The 17,349-nt window shown below is 52.4% G+C and overlaps 1 protein-coding gene across 2 annotated transcripts in view; it reads left to right on the forward strand.

Annotated features, from left to right (window-relative positions):
• The window catches only part of TBX1 (T-box 1), a 166,690-nt gene that overhangs the window by 109,147 nt on the left and 40,194 nt on the right, over window positions 1-17,349 (forward strand). The window contains exon 5 of one of the 2 annotated variants that reach the window (XM_046901204.1): window positions 621-16,991. The exons of the other annotated variant lie outside the window; for it this stretch is intronic. The gene's annotated coding sequence lies outside the window, so the exon portion shown is untranslated. The remainder of the gene's footprint in view (window positions 1-620; window positions 16,992-17,349) is intronic. 2 annotated transcript variants of the gene reach the window in all.

The following is a 17,349-nucleotide window of genomic DNA, read 5'->3' on the forward strand; positions in this document are numbered from 1 at the left end:
AACATCACATGAAAGACATTGCTGAATGGGTCACTCCAGGCAGAAGCAGGTTTGCAAGAGGGAAGGACCAGATGTGGGGTTGCAGCGACCTGGAGTCACTTTGGATCACAACAACCGGACCCATGGGAGCTCAGAGTCCCACAGCCCTTGTCCTGGCTGACACATGGTGCCCATATTGCTGTGTATGTACAACACAGGCAGCTTGATAAAAGGCTGCCTTCCTGCCACTTTCCAAATAGGTTTATTTCCTGACCTAGGCAACATCACTGGGGCAGCAAGAAAAAACAGTGGCTAACAGGCACATCCTTTGCCTGATCCTCTGAGGGCCAGAGGCAGACCTTGCCCAGCAGGATGTGGGGAGCCAGGGCACTACGATTGGTCACACGCCACCAGCAGAAACAAAGCAAAAAAGATGCTTCACAATAGTGAAAAATAAAATACAGAGTAACGAGAGTATTTATGTCATTTCCTGATGGGCAGTTATATAGCATGATAACAGGATGGGGTCCCACTGTCAGTTCCCGGACAGCTCAGGCAATTTCCCATAACCCCAGTGACTAAATAATGTCATGAGGTGAGCCTGAAGCCCGCCGTGCATCCTGCTTCCCTCATTTCCCCAGGCACTGCAAGCAGCACCTGGCTCATGCAGGACATGAGGATCCATCCCAGTGCAGTCGGACACACCTGGGGAACCACGAGCCTTTCACCAGCTTTGAAAAAGAGTCAAGAGCAAGTGGGACCTCCAGAACATGCAGCTCTGAGTGTTTGCCCTGCAAAGGGATCTGGCAGTGCTGGTTCCCACCAACTCCTGTTGCTAAGTAGGGGCCTGGTAAGTTGCAGGCAGACAGCCCTGTGGAAGGCGTACAGAGAGGAGCCCCAATTACTGCTCACGGGAAAAGGCAGCGTGTTTTGTTTGTGAGCAGTGAAGACACATGGTCCAAATTCTGAAGAATGGCTGCTCAGAAAGCTGGTCCTTCACATGCTCACGATTTTAGGAGCAAATCACAAGTTTGTTGCCACAGTCCTATTCAGCATAGTCCAAGTAGCATCATTCATCTGGCAATCGGGATCCTTCCATCGGTCTGGCTGCAGAGAGAAGCAGCTCCGTCCTCCCCAGCACAGCAGCAGGAGCCCAGGGCAGGGCAGGACGGCGCAGAGCCACGCGCAGGCTGTGCTGAGGGCGGCTGCCTGCTGCAGTCCTTGCTCTCGCAGCAGGATTGCTTGATGGATCACCTGGAAAGACAAACCCACTTAAACTTTCCAAGGATTCAAACAAATGCCTTATGGCCCATCAGGGGATCTCCCCTTGACATGTTCCTTTGGATCATGTGTTTAAGTCATCATTTTCTATCCCCGCTTTGCAGATCTGCAGCTTGCTGCTGGGGCACCATCCGTCCTCAGACAAACCTGCCAGTGTGCTTCACTGAGAGCCCGTGGGCCCCTTTCCCAAGAGCCTACAATGAGACCATCCCTCGCTCCTTGAGAGCAAAGGTGAGGGCCTTAACCTGCCTAGAGAGCTGTTGCTGATGTCCCGGGAGCTGGTCCCTGCCCAGGAGATGCTCGTTGCTGGTTCACAGAAGAGTTAGTAACAAAAAATCTAATTTCATGTGAAGACAACAGACACTGAGAGCATTTTGCAGAGATTTTATGGTGTCCAGAATTTGAACTTCCTTTTATTAAGGCACGTCAGCCAACGTTTTAAATGGTTTGAAGTTGTAATCTGTCACTTTGATCATCTGATAATACTTTCCTTCAGTTCTGACATGGGTGTTGTTTTGTGGTGCTAACTGAAGGAGAATTAGGCACGAGTTCAGTCATAAAAAAGTGAGCTGCTTCAGAACTGAGTATGTGTCCCATTCGCTCCTAAGTCACACAGTTCAGATTCTCAGCTGATGGAGGAGCAGAGGCAGCAGGGCCGTGGGCTGGGCTGCACTGGAGCACTCATCGGTTTGGCTGTTTCTTTGCACACCACTGGAATCAGGATCCGTGGTACAGACGGGCAGAACCTGCCGGCAGCCCGGAGCCTTTCCTAGGAGCGCAGCAAACACAGCATGATCAGCCCTGATGGGAATGGCATCCCTTGTTGGTGACAGTGAAGAAACAGGAGATGAATCCTTCTTGCCTGCTTTATTACTACAAAAACAGCTGAACCAAAGAAGCCTGGTTCTTGGTCAAAAAGAGCAAAGGAGTTGAAAAGCTGCTTTTATTGAGAGAAAAGAAGGAATAAAAGAGAGTTCATTTCTCCCTCAGACAAAAGCCAGACAGTCGGATACTGATGTTTTCTGTGCTGACCAGCCACCAGGCAACGAGATGCTGTCAGCATGACCCCACCAGCAGCCCCGAGCTCCGCTCCGCCGGTGGCTCTGGCCGTGCAAAAGGATTTCCATCCCTTTGAGAGACAGAACTTTTCTACCTCATATATGATATAAAATCAGTTTCATAATACAGGCAAAATCTATCATAATCTCCATGCTCAGTGCTTATTTCAGAGCCAGCTGCAGCTGTCACAGCCTAATACTCTCTGCTTAGAGGTCCGTGTGTGCACAGCTGGCCCCGGCCGAGCACCTGCCCTCGGCCCTCAGTGCTGAGCAGGGATCGCCCTGCAGGCTCTGGGCTCCGGGACGCGGCTGCCAGCTTTGTTTTGAAACCCTCCATTAAAACGTGCAGAGAGGAGGGTGCCCTATTCCAAGAGAGCTTGGCTGGATTATTTGGATTTAGAGAGCAAAGTGTCAGGTTTGTGTTTAATGAATATCTCCATCAATCATCCCGGCTGCCCGTGGAATAATTACCTTGCGCAGCCCGCTGTGGCAGGTACATGCCTGGCTCAGGACACAGAGCAGGCTTTATTAGAAGCCCCTCTGTAATACTCGCTGTTATTATCATTTGCCTTCAATTACGTTCATGGTTGGTGCTTTGCAATAGATGGCTATTTATTCCTTCTTGGGCACTCCAGCACACCAGTACCTCACATTCCTGCAGTGTTGCCACCCATGGGTGCTCACCCCGACCTCTGAGGCACACAAACAAACCTTGCCAGAGGCAGCAGTTACCACCATTTTCGGTGAAGTGCAAACCAGAAGGAGCTCATTCAGGTCCTTTTAGTGTCTCAGCAGCGCTGACTTGGACTCTTTCATGCTCACATGTCCATGTGAGGACACCAACAGCCCTGAGAGGCAACGGAGACAAGCTAGGCTAATTGTGTAAAAGTAATTCTTAAACAATTACAGACTCATTCTCTGTGCAGTCTCCAGTGCCTGCAGACCCCTCAGCAATGAATTTGGCCCCTTTCACCCCTGCCCTCACCAGCCTTTATCCCTAAGTGTCAGTAGGTTGAAATGCCCAAGCCCAAGGCTTTAAAGGACTTTACAAGTTGGGTTTACTAGCTCCATAAAACTACAAATTCTCCCTCCTCACTGCAGAATTACCTTGTAAAACATGTTCTGTATTGTTTCAGTCTGACGGGACAGGCAGCAAAAGCAAGGCAGTGTCTGAATGGCAGCAAGCAGCGGAGGGAATGCATCTGGTGTTGGGCAGGGCTGCAAGTTGGGAGAGGAGAAAGCAGGGGGTGGACATGGTTGGCTTCCTTGACCCACTTCAGGCCATTAACGCTGCTAATTGCATGCTAGCGGTCTGCAGAGTTTGTGTGCTTCAGCTTGCTTTCTGTGTTTAGGTTCAGGTTACCTTGAATAGCATCCGAAAAGAAAGGAAATGAGCAGCAGCCTCAGCAGATGCACCTTTGGGAGCAAACGCTGAGTGATGTACAAACAGGGGCCTGTTGCTGGATGTAGTTTTAAAGATGTCTCCTAAAATACACTTGTTCCCAGATATGATGACAGGTAACACAATCTCAAGGGCAACCTTAGAGTAAGAAGGGATGGATAAAGCTCTGCCAAGTCAGGTGGCATGCAGCTGCCCCAGCCCTGCAGTGCCTGGCGCTCTGACCCTTGCAGCACTTGCTGAGGGGTGACAAGCTGTGGCTGTTCTGATGTAAAGGACTCGTGTCAGGGCCACCGTCCTGTGGAGACCACAGATGTCTCCAGGAGACACAGCACAACAGCTTCCCTCAGCAGGTCTGAGGTCTCACAGGGGCCAGACCATTTTGAGCTGTGCAGAAAAGCTATAATCTTCCCCAAATCCTTTTATGCATTCGTGACAGGATTTAATTCTGCCCCTGTTACTGTGCAGGAAGATTACTGGCATTTTTTGTTTTTTAAAGCTTTCTCCTTTTGATATAAAACTCAGCTGGTTCCGAGCAGGGGCTCATGGTGGAGGACAGGGAGGGACCCAGGTCTGTATCTGGTTTGCGAGGACTGGATGCTGCGAGGGGCGCAGGGTGCAGGGCACAGGTAAGGACTTGGATTCAAGCCCAGCTTTATGCCATCCTGCAACCACCCAAGCCTTTCTCAGAGGGACACCAGGTTTCCAAAGTGCTCATCACTCCCACCTTCCTCTTTGGCCACAAAGTACCTACCCTCCACGCGGCTTCTTGGCTCCGAACGCTCATATTGGCTCTGCCTCCTTCCTCCTCCAGAATACCTCCCCTGCTGGTCCCTACCTGGCTGCAGGCTCTAGGCTGGTTTCCAGCCCCAGCAGAGGCAGCGGGTGTGGGCAGTGTGCCTGGGGCACGGCAGCTGCCCAGTGGCTACTGGCCCGTTTGGCTGGCTTCTTAAATCTGCAGGGGCAGTGCCAATGTAGCTGCAACATTTTTTAGATGCTTGAGAGGACAGAGCTGATATGTAATTCCCCTGCTCACCCTCCTGCTAATTTTGAATGCAAAATGTTTACAAACAGCTGCTGCAACATCCCTGAGGTCCAAAGAAAAATATTCTGCTAAGAGGGAAAAAGATCTTAGCATGGACTGTGTCCAGGGATTTTGTGAACAGAGCCAGGAACTTGTTCAGATGTTTCCCTTCTAGGCTTTGGGTTAACAGGGTCTGTGGAGATGGGAAGGTTCATCATTCCTAGCAGCTGTGACTGCACTGGGGCTGCACTACCACCCTTGGAGAGGATGCCACCTGCACCCCAGCCTGGCTTAAGGTGCTACCGCAGCAGTAGCCACCACTGTCCGGGTGACAGCTACCTGGTCAAGACCCTACGGCTGTAGCAGCATCCCTGCTCCCACCCCGGGCGGAAGAGAGCATGACACACGTTCTCTGGGTGCCACTGGCATTGCCAACCTCTGCCTCGCTGGCAGCAGAGTGACTCCAGCTGACCACACCATGTGTTTAAGAGGGCAGTGTCTCCCTGTCCCTTTATTCACACATTGCCCCTCTCCTCTCCCTGCTCGGATCACTTTCCATCATGAGGATGGGCAGAAGGAGCTGCTTTCTCACCCCAGAGAAAGCCATTGCTCGGCCACAAAACGGGGAGAAAACAATTTCTGAAACAGAGACAGGCAGATCCCTCCAGCTCAAGTTTTCTTTCAAAGAGTCTCCCTTTCTGGAAGCGTTTTCCTGCTTTTCTAAATGGAGTTTCTGAAGGAAGAGAAAGAAGTCCCTGTTCCAGAGGCACGAAGCCCTTTAAAGATCCTTTAAGTAACAAAGCAAAGATTAGAGAACACAGATCAGATGTTTTTTCTATCAAAGCCTTTTCTTCCCTCCTTTTTTTCCCCACTGCGGACGCTTCGCGGCTCCGCTGGGCCGGGCTTCATGAGGGCTGTTAACATGGCGGCACTGATGGCTCTGCCCCGCTCACGGTTTGGGTGGCCTGAACTAGAATCTCCCAGAGGGCTCATTACAGGTGGTAGGCAGACAGGGCTGGAGCCTGGGCCACACCACATATCCCTGAGAGAAATATGTTTCCCTGACCAAAAAAGCACAATATTATATTCTTAAAACATTCCAGCCCTGTCTGGGTGTTCTCTGCGTGCATTCCTGTACGTGGGATTATTATTGTAGAGAATTTATAAAGTCATTCATTTCTCTGGAAGTGTATGACACGCGTTTTGGTTGAATGGGCCCAGTGCAAACTGAGAGCCATGTGGTGCTATAAAAACACAACAGTAAATAAATCAGCAGGGAGAATTTACACTTCAGCCTTCTGATTGTTTTTACATTCAGAGGCTCAGACTGGGAGCCAGAGTGTAAAATAAATACCTGGAGCACCAAAAGTGCAGCGTCACACTCCTGCCTACCAGCAGTCGCACCAGCAAAGCCGAGGTTCGTGCAAAGTGAGCGTGTTTACAGCCAGCTGCGGTGACCTTTTTCTCTTTGGCTGCTTCCTATTTTTCTTGGTGGTACCTCAGATCTTTATTATGGCATTGTCGGCCCTGGTGCTCCTGCGAGTTGCGTCAGACCCTCGCGGGTTTCAGTGCTTGATTTTTTTTTCCCAGGGGTTATTTTTATCGCTGCTCTTTGGAAAGAAAGAAAAGAGAAAGAAATCACTCCAGGCTGGAACTGCCAGCTCCTGGGTGTTACCAGGAGGAAATCGCCCTTTTCATCCGTGAAAAACAGGAATGGAAGGAGCCGGGAGATGGACGTCCGGCTCTGCGCTGTCCCGGTGCCGCCGTGGCACGGGGAGCCCGGCCCTGAGGCTGCACTCCAGCCTGCCCTCGGTGGGAGCCAAAGGGTGCTGCTCCCATGCTGACAAGGTGTGGAGGTGACAAGGTGACCCTGCAGCTCAGCGCTCTTCAGTCGGAGGAATTTCTGCTGCGCGTGTCCACGCATAACGTGAGAATGTCACCCAGCTGCAATTACATCCCAAAGAGGCAAAGGGTGAAATCATTGTTGGTGACATCAAATTGTTTTCGGAAAATGAAAGCTATTCTGAGACGGGTGGAACTTTCCTAGACTGAAGCAAACCTTTTCCGGGCACAAAATGGATCGCACGTACCGTGAGGCAGTGAAGCAAGCCCTGAATTGAGCTTCTCCCTCGGAGCCCCCTGCCTGCCCCAGCTTGCTCTGGCTGATTTCACCTCTGCTGACCATTGCACGAAAACAGATTTTTGTTTTGCTGCCAAAAGAGCACTTGGGTTATTTACCACCTCAGAGCTGGGTCCATTGCCAGTTCTGATGGACCGTTTCTCATTAGCACTTAACATCTATCTGGCCACCGATGTCTCCTTCAGGACTGATGATGCTGAAATCACCTCTTCCCATACAAAATGGCTAAGGGGAGCCAGCACTGAGGTGATGCCCAGGCGACTTATGGCACTGCAGTGCTGCTGTGACCCTCCGGCCACCTCTGCCCCATGGTGGGGGCCTCTGGGGCAGCTCTCGGGTTGACAGCTGTGCTGTGGTGTTTCCCACAGCTCTGCCGTGCCTTCCTGCTCTAAGAGCCTGCTGTGCTTTCTGCACACAACACAAAATAATGCTGCTTGTGGAGGTATCTGAGAGCATAAGAGAATGTGGAATTTGGCTCAGTCGAAGGAATATATTACTGGCATTTGCACTTTCTGTATTTTCTTAGTGAAACAAATCTCTGGTTTAACAAAAGGATGAGCCACCCATTTTGGTCGCTGAGATCAGATTCAAGCTTGCAATCCAAATGCACATGCAAAAATGTGAACCCAAACTGTATCTGCAAGAGAGATTGTCCCCCCAGTGTGCCAGTGTTCCACTTTTAGCTCTGAAGGTACAGAAACTCTGAAAACTGGAAGCAAATCAAACTCTATGAACCCATTATACCAGCCAGCTTCCCATTCTCTTTAATAAGGTGTTAATTTTGTTAGCCAGCAGTAGAGTTGTTGGATAGAGAAATGGAATCCCTTTTCCCTGGCAGTCCCAGCTCACCACCCTCCAGGAACCGCTCCCCCCGCTGCTGAGCCCCATCCCGGATCTTCCTACTCTGTGCATACACTTTTCATGGGTGAGGAAGATTTTGTTGAGTTTTTGGGTAATGGATCCTCTATGCTCACTTGCTCTCTGTTTGGATTGTGAAGGGGCCGTTCTGACAAAGCAGTATTCAGTGGTGGTCTCCAGGAAAAGGCATTTCTTGCATTAAAAACAGTAAAAGGCCCAATGTTTTACAGACAGATGTCCATCAACAGCTGGCGCTGGAGTGGGAAGAGAACACCGGATCTTCTCCATCGTCACAGTGCCGGGGCTCTGCGTAGCCACTTGTTTATTTAACAAGCTACATTATTAAACTGGACCTTGGGTTGTGAGTGGAAAAGCCACACAGATGCTTTGATCATTTATAAAGACCTACTTGAGAGACTGCACTTCACCGGGGCTGCAAGGAGGAAAAAGGGCAGAGTCTGTATTTCACCAGCTTTCACTTAGCTGGGGCATTGACTCAGCTTGTCTTGACTCAGATGTCTTTGGACTTGGGCATATTTGCAAATTTAACAGTATCAGGATCACACAGCCTGGGCAGCCTGCTGTGCAAGGAACCCCAACACCCAGCTGTACGGAGGCCTCTTTCCCCCATCCTAAACCACACACCCTGCTGCAGGCAGTGCTCTGTGCAGTGGTGGCCCCTTCCCCAGTCCTGCAAATCACGCTTGCACTCAGCTTTAAGCGCTTCTCTGTCCCACCAGTCCTTCCTCATCTGGGCTCTGGCTCAAGCTGTATGAAGCCCAGAAGGGCTCATGGGACTCCCACTGAGCCCTGGACCTCTGCTAGCACATATATGGGCTCAGCAGCTTTGTGCCACCAAAATGTCAGTCCTCTCCATGCAGCAGCTGCCCCCTAAGTTTGTCACAGCAGCTGTTTCCCAGGACAGGGCAATGATTTCAGCTAAGAAGGGAGCATTTTGCCCAGCTGAGGCTGGCCGGCAGTTTAAACAGGGAAATGTAGTTACTCCTCTTCAGCATGGCCTTGAGATGACACCCATGGCCCTGCATGCCAGCGCTGCCTCACCAGGGCACCCCGCCTGCTCGACATGGGCAACATGGAGACTTGGGGTGAGCAGTCCGTGTCCAGAGATGCCTGATAGCTACATGCAGAAGGACCACGGAAGGCTGTAGTTAAAGCAAGACTTTCTGAAACGTACAGAAAATCCATCATTGCCCAGCTTATACCTCTTCTGCCATCACTTCAACTGGATATCATCTGCCTGGTCACGCCCTGCAGCCCCGCTCACCCCACAGATGGGAAGGCACATGGATGCTCACACTGCTACGGGGACTCGGAGGCACTTTGTGCCCAGCACACACCTTGGGCAGGAGGTTTAGTGAGGAGGCACGCTTTCAGTAAATGAGTCCAGTGCTGACCCAGTAGCCAGGCAGAAGGAAACCATTGGGCACAGAGTAACCACACTGCATTTTGTCTCCATGATCAGGAAGGGAGAGTGCTGCAGCAAAAGCTGAGCGTGTTTTCCTGCCTCCACTCGCCTCCAGAGCTGCTTGTCTCTTCTGGCACAGCACAGCACTTCGCACCAGGCCAGGCAAAGCATTTGTAGATCTGTCAGAGCATGAAACAAGGTGGAAATCGCTAAAACCCGGCATTGAAATGAAAAGTGCTCTCAGCACAGGAACATCAGCAGAAGAACAGGTTCTGCAGAGTGTTCTGCAGTGACTACACACGCCGATTGTTTGAAGCAGACTTTGGGTTTACATTTTTTTCTGCTTTGTCAAATTTGTTCTCCATCCACATTTCCAAGAAGTCTAAAAACATGACGGCACAGCTCAGCCACTGGGCTGAAAATGTGATATTCCCAAAGCTGTTCTGGAGTCCTACATATTTTGGACTCTACTCCTGACAAAAGTAACAAAAACAAACGCAAGGAGCAGATACGTAACTTTAACTAGAACCAGTTTAAGTTTTTGGATGATAAAAGCACAGTCGTGATTTACACTTGACCAACTTGTGTTTCATTGAAGCCCTACGTGTTCTCCTGTGTGTTCCACTGGGCTGTAACCTCCAGTTGAACACCGTCTGCCTCTGCTAAAGAAAGCAGCTCAAAAATAAGAAATTCAGGCTCTGAAAATGCAACGAGGCCGAGAAATTCAGCGCTGGATACAAAGATGGTCTTTGCTTGCTGTGAGAGCAGAGTTAATCCTATTGAGTGCATCGGCTGCTCTGCTGGAAAGGTTTCACTGAGCAGTTCGCGTTATTGGATTAATAAAGCTTAATTTTGTGCACAAGAGCCACCAGTGAGCCCCGTTCTTGGGAATTTCCATTATCCAGCACCCGACCTGTGTTGCAGTCTCTCACAGTCCCACGTTTCTTTTTCTCAGTTTTACTCTTTCCCACCCTCAGCGTGCTCTGGCTGCGGAGCAGTCGTGCAAGCATCCTTGTGCTGGTGGCAGGGACACTGAGAGCACAGCAGTGAGAGCACTGCTCCCAATACGTCTGCAGCACAGAGCAGGATGGCCCCACGGCAAAGGAACTTCCCAGCAGTGAAAGGCCAAGAAGACGCGTGGGATCTCAACACACAGCAGCAGGTTAACAAGTTACCCTTGGAGCTGCCTTCCACAGCACGGCCTGCCTGGAGGAAGGCATGTCAGACGGAGCTGTGAGAAATGCACACTTCTGGATTAGCATTTCCAGAATCGACTTAACAGCATAAATCCCCCTGAGAGTCAGGGAGACTCGAGGTTGTATTTCCAAGAGAGTCCAAGCAATCTGGCAGCCTGCATCGTGCCCTTCTTTGCCGGTCTTTGTGCTCTGTCCCCATCACTGACCGGTGTCTCAGTACCTCCAGGTGGCAAAGCTGTGGCACAACTCTGCAGACAAGCACTTAAGTGATTTCTTACCTTGAAAATGGGACTCCACCTGCTGAATCCCTGAGTCCCCATAGGAAATAACCCAGTATGTGTGACAAAAAGAGCCATCACATCTCCGTGGAAATCAGCGCAGCTCCACTAACATTCAGCAGCTCCGGCAACCTCCTTCAGCTGTCCCACACTGTAAACAATGCAATCATCATCACTTCTGCTGCAAAGCACGGCATGTCACAGCCAGGCACATCGATCTATGTGAGTTTATCACTGCAAGCTCTCTGCACACTATTTTCTCTGCTGTATTGAGAGAGCTTCCTGTACCTGTAAGGAACTGCCCTGCGGAGCCCTGTGGCATCCATCCCCACTGTGAGGAGGGTTCGTAGCTTTCCCTGGAGACTGAGCTGTTGATGAGGAAGTTGCTAAGGCTCGGCCTCCCGGCAGACTCTCGGTCCCATCGGCAGACACAGACTGCTGCTGGGTCCCTGAAGCATCAGGCAGATTTTCTGAGTGCTGCTCAGCTCACACATAGCAGAGTGATGCCACACAGGGGTGCTAAAACTTCTCGTATAAAACGTCTTCTTGCAAACCCCATTGTTCAGCTGTGGGAACCTGCCCCTGTGTCTGGAGGGCAGATCCAGCAAAGCTGCTCTGGTCCTGCTGCTGCTGACTGCCCAGGGCTTCCTTACCCCCTTCCTGCCAAAGCCCTGATGCCTCCGGCTGTGTGCTGCCACTGCTACTGATACTGAAAGCGATAGAGGAACCAATACCAATACTGAAAAGTGCTGCTGTGAGTTGCCTATATGGTATGTTAAATAATTTCACCATAATATGGCTCGGGAAACTTTCTCGATCGTTATTGTGTGGGGCTGTACACTTCATTATCCTACAGCATGAATTCGCTTCCCATTCCAGCTCTCTTTGCAACCCCGTCCAGCACATCCCAGAGGCAGCACATGGCTGTCACCTGGGCGTTGTCACCCACTGATGCATTCTCCCCACCAGCAGGGAGAGGCACCACGACCGCCCCAGTGCTGGGCTGCAGCCGCAGCCCCCTGGGAGCAGAGCCGGCCCCAAAGGCCGCCCAGCAGCTGACCACTGCCTGAGCAGTAACGCGAGCCTCGGCAATGGCTACAGTGGTAGACAAACAGTAATAAATAAGCAGCAAAGCACTGTGACTTGACAAGCCCTGGGCATCCCCAGGGATTTGTAATGGGATATGGAGGTTTTCACCTCCTGCTCTCCAGTTCACATTTCAAATCCAGCCCCGCTCCGTAGTGACCAAAGGTCATTGCCAGGCTCAGTCGCCCGTGCGAAGATGTAAATGGCCTCATTTCTCTAATTCCTTGAGCAAAGCTCAAGGGAGGACCGGCTTTGTTTTGTTTTTATGATGCTGGTGGTACAGGGCAAGAGCCAGGCTGTCTGTGCCTTTCTGTCCCATCCCCGTCCTGGTCGTGTCTGGCACTTGGTCACCTCCATGGCAGCTCCCAGGCACTGAGCCCAGACCACGATGTGTGGTGGGGCTGGCACTGCTCTGAGGTCTGCACCTTGTTTCACTTTTCCCATCTATAAAGTGAATTGAGAGTGTGAATTTTTGTCCATCTTCTGCACGGGGCCTGGCAGGTTTGCAGAGCTCACTGTATGTGTGACACCTCGTGATCTAAATGCAGATCCTTAGGCTGTCCCCAGAGTGGGGTCCTGGCCCCTTAAGCCCCAGTGTCACAGGAGGGCAGCATACGGGTCCTTCTAACCAAACCCTGCATGAAAGGCACATTTATCAGTATGGCAACAGCTGTTGTATGGCTGTTGTATGTATGTTGTATGTGTTGTATGTATGTTGTATGGCTATCAGCATGGCATCAGTATGGCAACAGCTCCTTCCTGTCCGTGAGGGCATTGTGAGGAGCCTGGGACTGGTCAGGCTGCAGCTCTCCTTCCTCCAAGTGCCAGGCTGCAGCTGGAACCTGTGGAGGAGCACTTATGCCCCCCTCAAGCCCTGTTCCACCCTTCTGGCAGGGAAGTGGCCATGACAGGGCTCTTGCTGTCCCTATGTCCTCACGGGAGCGCAATGCCAGTGCTTACATCTTGTAGCAGTCCTTTGCAGTGGCCCCTCCAGCCCGCACATTTCTCGTTCCTTTCAGTGTGGTATAGGGTTCATTTTCCTTTGTGGTGATGGCCAGAGCCGCTCAGGGCTGGCAGAGGGACCTGCATAGGTTTGCAGATTGCTCTGGATTCCCATGCACGGAGGTGTTTTATAAATATCCCCTATTATTATGGTGCTCTATTAATAACCACCTTGGGGAACAATGGGAGCACGTAACAGCTTTGGTCATCCGATACCAACCAGGCAAGGCTCCGTGGGGCCATGGGACATTCCCAGAAAAGCATCTATTTGGGGAAGCACACCATTTGCACATAGGCCTGCATGGGGCCCTGGAGGACACCGGGCCGCCGTGAGGGCTCCTGGCAACGCACTGCCCCACAGCCTTGGCCCAAAGCGGGATGTGGTGGCTGCCATCCTGTCCATACAGCAACCTCACGCAGTGTGAGGGATGCGTCAGGGTGCGACCCGTGGAATCCGGTCCTGCCCTTCCTCCTCCTCAGCCGCAGCCGGGCAAGGAGGGCAGGCAGGGTAGGGACCAGGGCTCACAGTGGATTTGGTTCTTTGCAGACTCTCTCAGGGTTGCGGGTCTTGCAAAATGTGATGTTTTCCTGTGTGTTCCTGTTTCTGGAGTCCTGGAGTTACCCATTAACTCCACATGCACTTTTTAACAGGTTTTGGCTTCATTTTAGTAGCCTAAGTAAAGAATAGAGGGAAACAAAAACTATTATTTTAAGAGTGTAATGATTTTTCAGGCTATCTTCTGAATTTGGAGACAGGGATATTTTCAATTCCTGAGCTGAGCAGGGCACAGACTAGACTTCTCCTGGTGGCTTTCCTGTGTGTTTCCCTAGGCTGGGCTTGGTTTGGGTGCAGAAGTACTGAACACTCCCGGGGATGCGTGCTGTCCATTGTCACAGCCACAGTGTCTGCAAGGGCACGAGCAGTTCAGGATGAGACAGCTTCTGGGGAGCCTCAGTGCTCACTCAAAAGGCATTTTGGGGTGAGATCTCCATGCAGGCTCATTGTGCTGAGGATACAGCAGCAGGGCTCAGCAGAAGAAGAGGAGGAAGACCCGGAGGAGCTGAGCGCTGTTCCTCTGCCAGGGGCGCCGGGAGCCCCGCTCCCACTGACTGTTACCATCCCTGCTTGGGACCCCGCCAGGTTCACCAGGGAAAACGGCGTGGGGCTTTTGTCACATTGTTGCTGATGGCTGGGCACTTCCTGAGCCTTTCCAGCATGGCGGGGATGGGGAGCGAGAGGAAAACGGAACCTTTTTTTTATTTTCCTTCCTTTTGCAAATTCTGTGTGATCACAAAAAGCCATATTGCAGCTAATTTTCCTGCTCTATTCACACGGGCATTTCACAAGGGCACAGGAATTCCTCTGTGAGGGCCATGGGTCCTCTGGTGCCCAGCAGCCATGCAGCAGCTCAGCACGCTCCCCCAGCCACCACCTGATTGCCCCCTGCACTCAGCAGTGCAGGTGCAGCGTTGGCTTTGCGTCCCACCCCCAGTGGGAGTGAGTGGAAGCGGAGGCAATTGCAGAGCCCTTTGATGGGACAGAGATGGGCAAAAAGGGGGCAGAGGAGGGGCTGTACCTAACCTGAATGTTTCCAGGGTCATGACAGGAGTCCAACCCTACGCGGGCAGGACGTGGTGTGGATGCTTCTGCTCATGAGAGCTTGTGTGGTCATGTTGGCATCCTCTCACCATGCTGCAGTTTGCCACTAAGCAAAGACTACTGACTCCCAGGGTGCTTCAGTGGTGTCTGGTCTGGGAATGGCCCTCCTCACACCCTGGGCACTGTTCAAGCAAGGGGACCTGGCTCCAAGCATCTACCACCTCCTAATTCCTCCCTGGTTCGGTTTTCACTTGCTTTCCCTTAGTAAGGACATTCTTTTTCTTTTTACCAACTGCAAAGCCAGGGAAACTTAATACTAGTATTAAGAAAAATACTTTTCAAATTATCCTTTAGTTCCAACAGCTTAATGTCCTTACACATGCTTAGTGTGGAGTTTCAGCCTCATCTGTCTGCAGCAGCAGAGCTCTCCTTGGTTAAGAGCAGCAGGACTGCTCTTAAGAGCTTTCATGTTGACTTGCCCATCTCCCAGCCACCTGTGGGGAGGAGCGGCCACGTGGAGCACTGGGTCTTGGGAGGAGCAGGAACAGCTGGTTATGTTTCTAAGGCTGTACCCACCTGTGCCAGAAAGGAGGGTTTCTTTACCCCTGTGCTCTGGGGTTGGCTCACAGAGCAGGAACTGCTTCCCGTAACTTCAGCATGGCCAAAGCCCTGCTCTGTGCTCTACGTGTCCAGCACTGAGCACAGGGAAAGACTGACACGTGGCTCGAGCCTGGGCATCTCATGCTGTGGCTGGAGGCTGTGCTGGTCTACTGTGTGACCCCTCCTCACACAGCCCTTGATGCAGCAGATAGCACCTGATAATTGATTTAACTGTATCATTAGTTTTGGGACTACAGAGGAGTTAGCTAGGGGCTGTGAACTGGTTATGCTGAACTTGGTGCAGAGGCCCAGGCTTTCTTGGAGGAAGCCGAGCTGCAGGGCACAGCAGAGCACCCTCGAGCCAGTGCTGCCTTGCCTGGCTTGCTCGGGGCCAGAGGACGCAGGTGGGAGCACCCAGCCCAGCCCACCCTGCACTGTGATACCCTGCACAGCCACCCCAAACCTCAGGGCTGGGAAGGCCTGGTAGGGGCTGACTCAGGAGAAACGCCTGGAAAATGCTGACACAAGTCAGAGCCAAGGGAGGGTATGGCAAATGTTGTTGTAAGAAGGACATAGCAGGGGGAGGTTGATGTGCATGCAGAAAACAGGCCTGGGGAGAGAACTTGTGTGTCCCCATACATTCCCAGTGGTGGTCACTGACCTTTCTCATGTTCACTGCAGAAAAGAGAATGTCAAATGGATTGAATAGATGGCTAGGGCAGAACAGGGGAAAGGCAGTACCTTGCAGGTGGGTGAGTGGGCTCAATATCGCTATGTCACAGCAGCACCTAATGCCATGTTTCCTGCTTGGCATGGCTGGGATCCCATTAGCTCGGCAAACCGCTGGAATCTCCTCCAGCAGGCCTAGCAGCGCCGTGGCAGAGGGCAGGCGATGCCCACGGAGGGGTTGCCTGGGGAAGGCGCTGCCTCTGCGGCCCATGGTGGAGTGGGGACTGCAGATTCCCACCAAGTGAACCAACAGGAGCACGGCCACACACATTGTCCCCTCTGGGACGGCTGGGGACCACCAGGAGTCTGAAAGGAACCAGCCAGAGTCAGCCTGAAAAATGGCCCCGCACAACCTCACTCCTCACAGCCATCCCTGCTACTGCGTGTAGAAATGAAATCTGTCTTCTTAGAAGGGTTTGCTGCCCCAGAAAGGGGATTGTTTAGCTAAGATTCACATTCACACAATGAGACCTTTATGGCTTGTAGGCAAAGAAAAGGCACCAGTGCAGTCCCGTCTCTCAGTAAAACAAAGGGTTGTTTTCAGGTTACGGAGCCTTCTTCTCACTGCTGTAGGAAAATGCTAAAACTTTAGACAAAAACTGGCAACTGAAATTTTTGCAAGCATGACAGCAGAGCCCCATTCCAGCTGATGGTGTGCACTGGAGGGCAGGCTGATGCACAGCGAGCTCAGTGCGGGGTCCCTGGGGAGCTGAGGCCTTGGGCAGACAGCACGGCCAAGAAGCACTGCGAGAGGGAGCAAGCATTCCGTGAGCTGGGAGAGCCCTGGGATGGCGATGCTTTACTGACCTGGGGCGCTGGGCTGCCCCATCCTGCCAGTGCTGGGCTCTGCCTGATGCTCGGTGTGTGGCACAGGGGCAGCACCTGAGCTCCGGCTTCATTTTCACCCCTGGAGGCCTTTGCAAAGCTTCTTGGTGCTCCCGGCTCATCAGCTGTAACACAAGCTCCAAGGCTGAACTCAGTGCCTCGCCCCGATAAATGTGTGTGTCCCACACAGCGCTTCGGGCTGAGCGGCCCACAGGTGGGCAGCACAGCTGTGCCCTCTGCTGCAAAGGGGCCGTGGTAGCAAACGCCCACCTCCCCTCATCACCACTGGGATGCCCCTCCCCGCAGAGCACCGGGCAGCGCCCGTACATCTGTCAGCCCGCACAGCTCGGCCGGGATCCTGTGCCCTCCCCGGGGTTTTCTGGGAGAGGAACCACATCACCCCAACGCGGAGCTGCCCTTCGCCCCCTTCCTCTCGGCAAATAAACAAGGAGGTGCTGACAGCTGCCAGGCTTACCCAGAGGCGTTCTGACGGACAATTGAATCCCTGCGGTGAGGAGGCGGAGCTGGGGGGTCCGTGCTCAGCAGGGCAGCGCACGGGGCAGGGCGGCACGGAGAGCTCAGCCGGGGCGTTGGGCGCCGTCCCGTGCCTGCTGCCCCGAGGGAGACACGGGGCCGTAGTGCTTCTAATTGGCCCACTTTGCGTCCCAGAGCCCCGTGAGACTGCGCTGCCGACAACAAACTGCGCCATTGGGTTTTGGGCCCCCGCTGGGCTGTGGCACCGTCTTTGTATTGTAATTCTGAGGGAAAAAAAACCATGTAATTTCGTGGTGTTTTGGAGAGTCGTAAAACACGGCTGGAAAACAGTCAGCAGCCCCAGGCTGGCACTGCCCTGGGTCAGCTGTGGTGC

This window comes from Gallus gallus, chromosome 15 (genome assembly GCF_016699485.2).
Source record: "Gallus gallus isolate bGalGal1 chromosome 15, bGalGal1.mat.broiler.GRCg7b, whole genome shotgun sequence".
Taxonomy (NCBI): domain Eukaryota; kingdom Metazoa; phylum Chordata; class Aves; order Galliformes; family Phasianidae; genus Gallus; species Gallus gallus.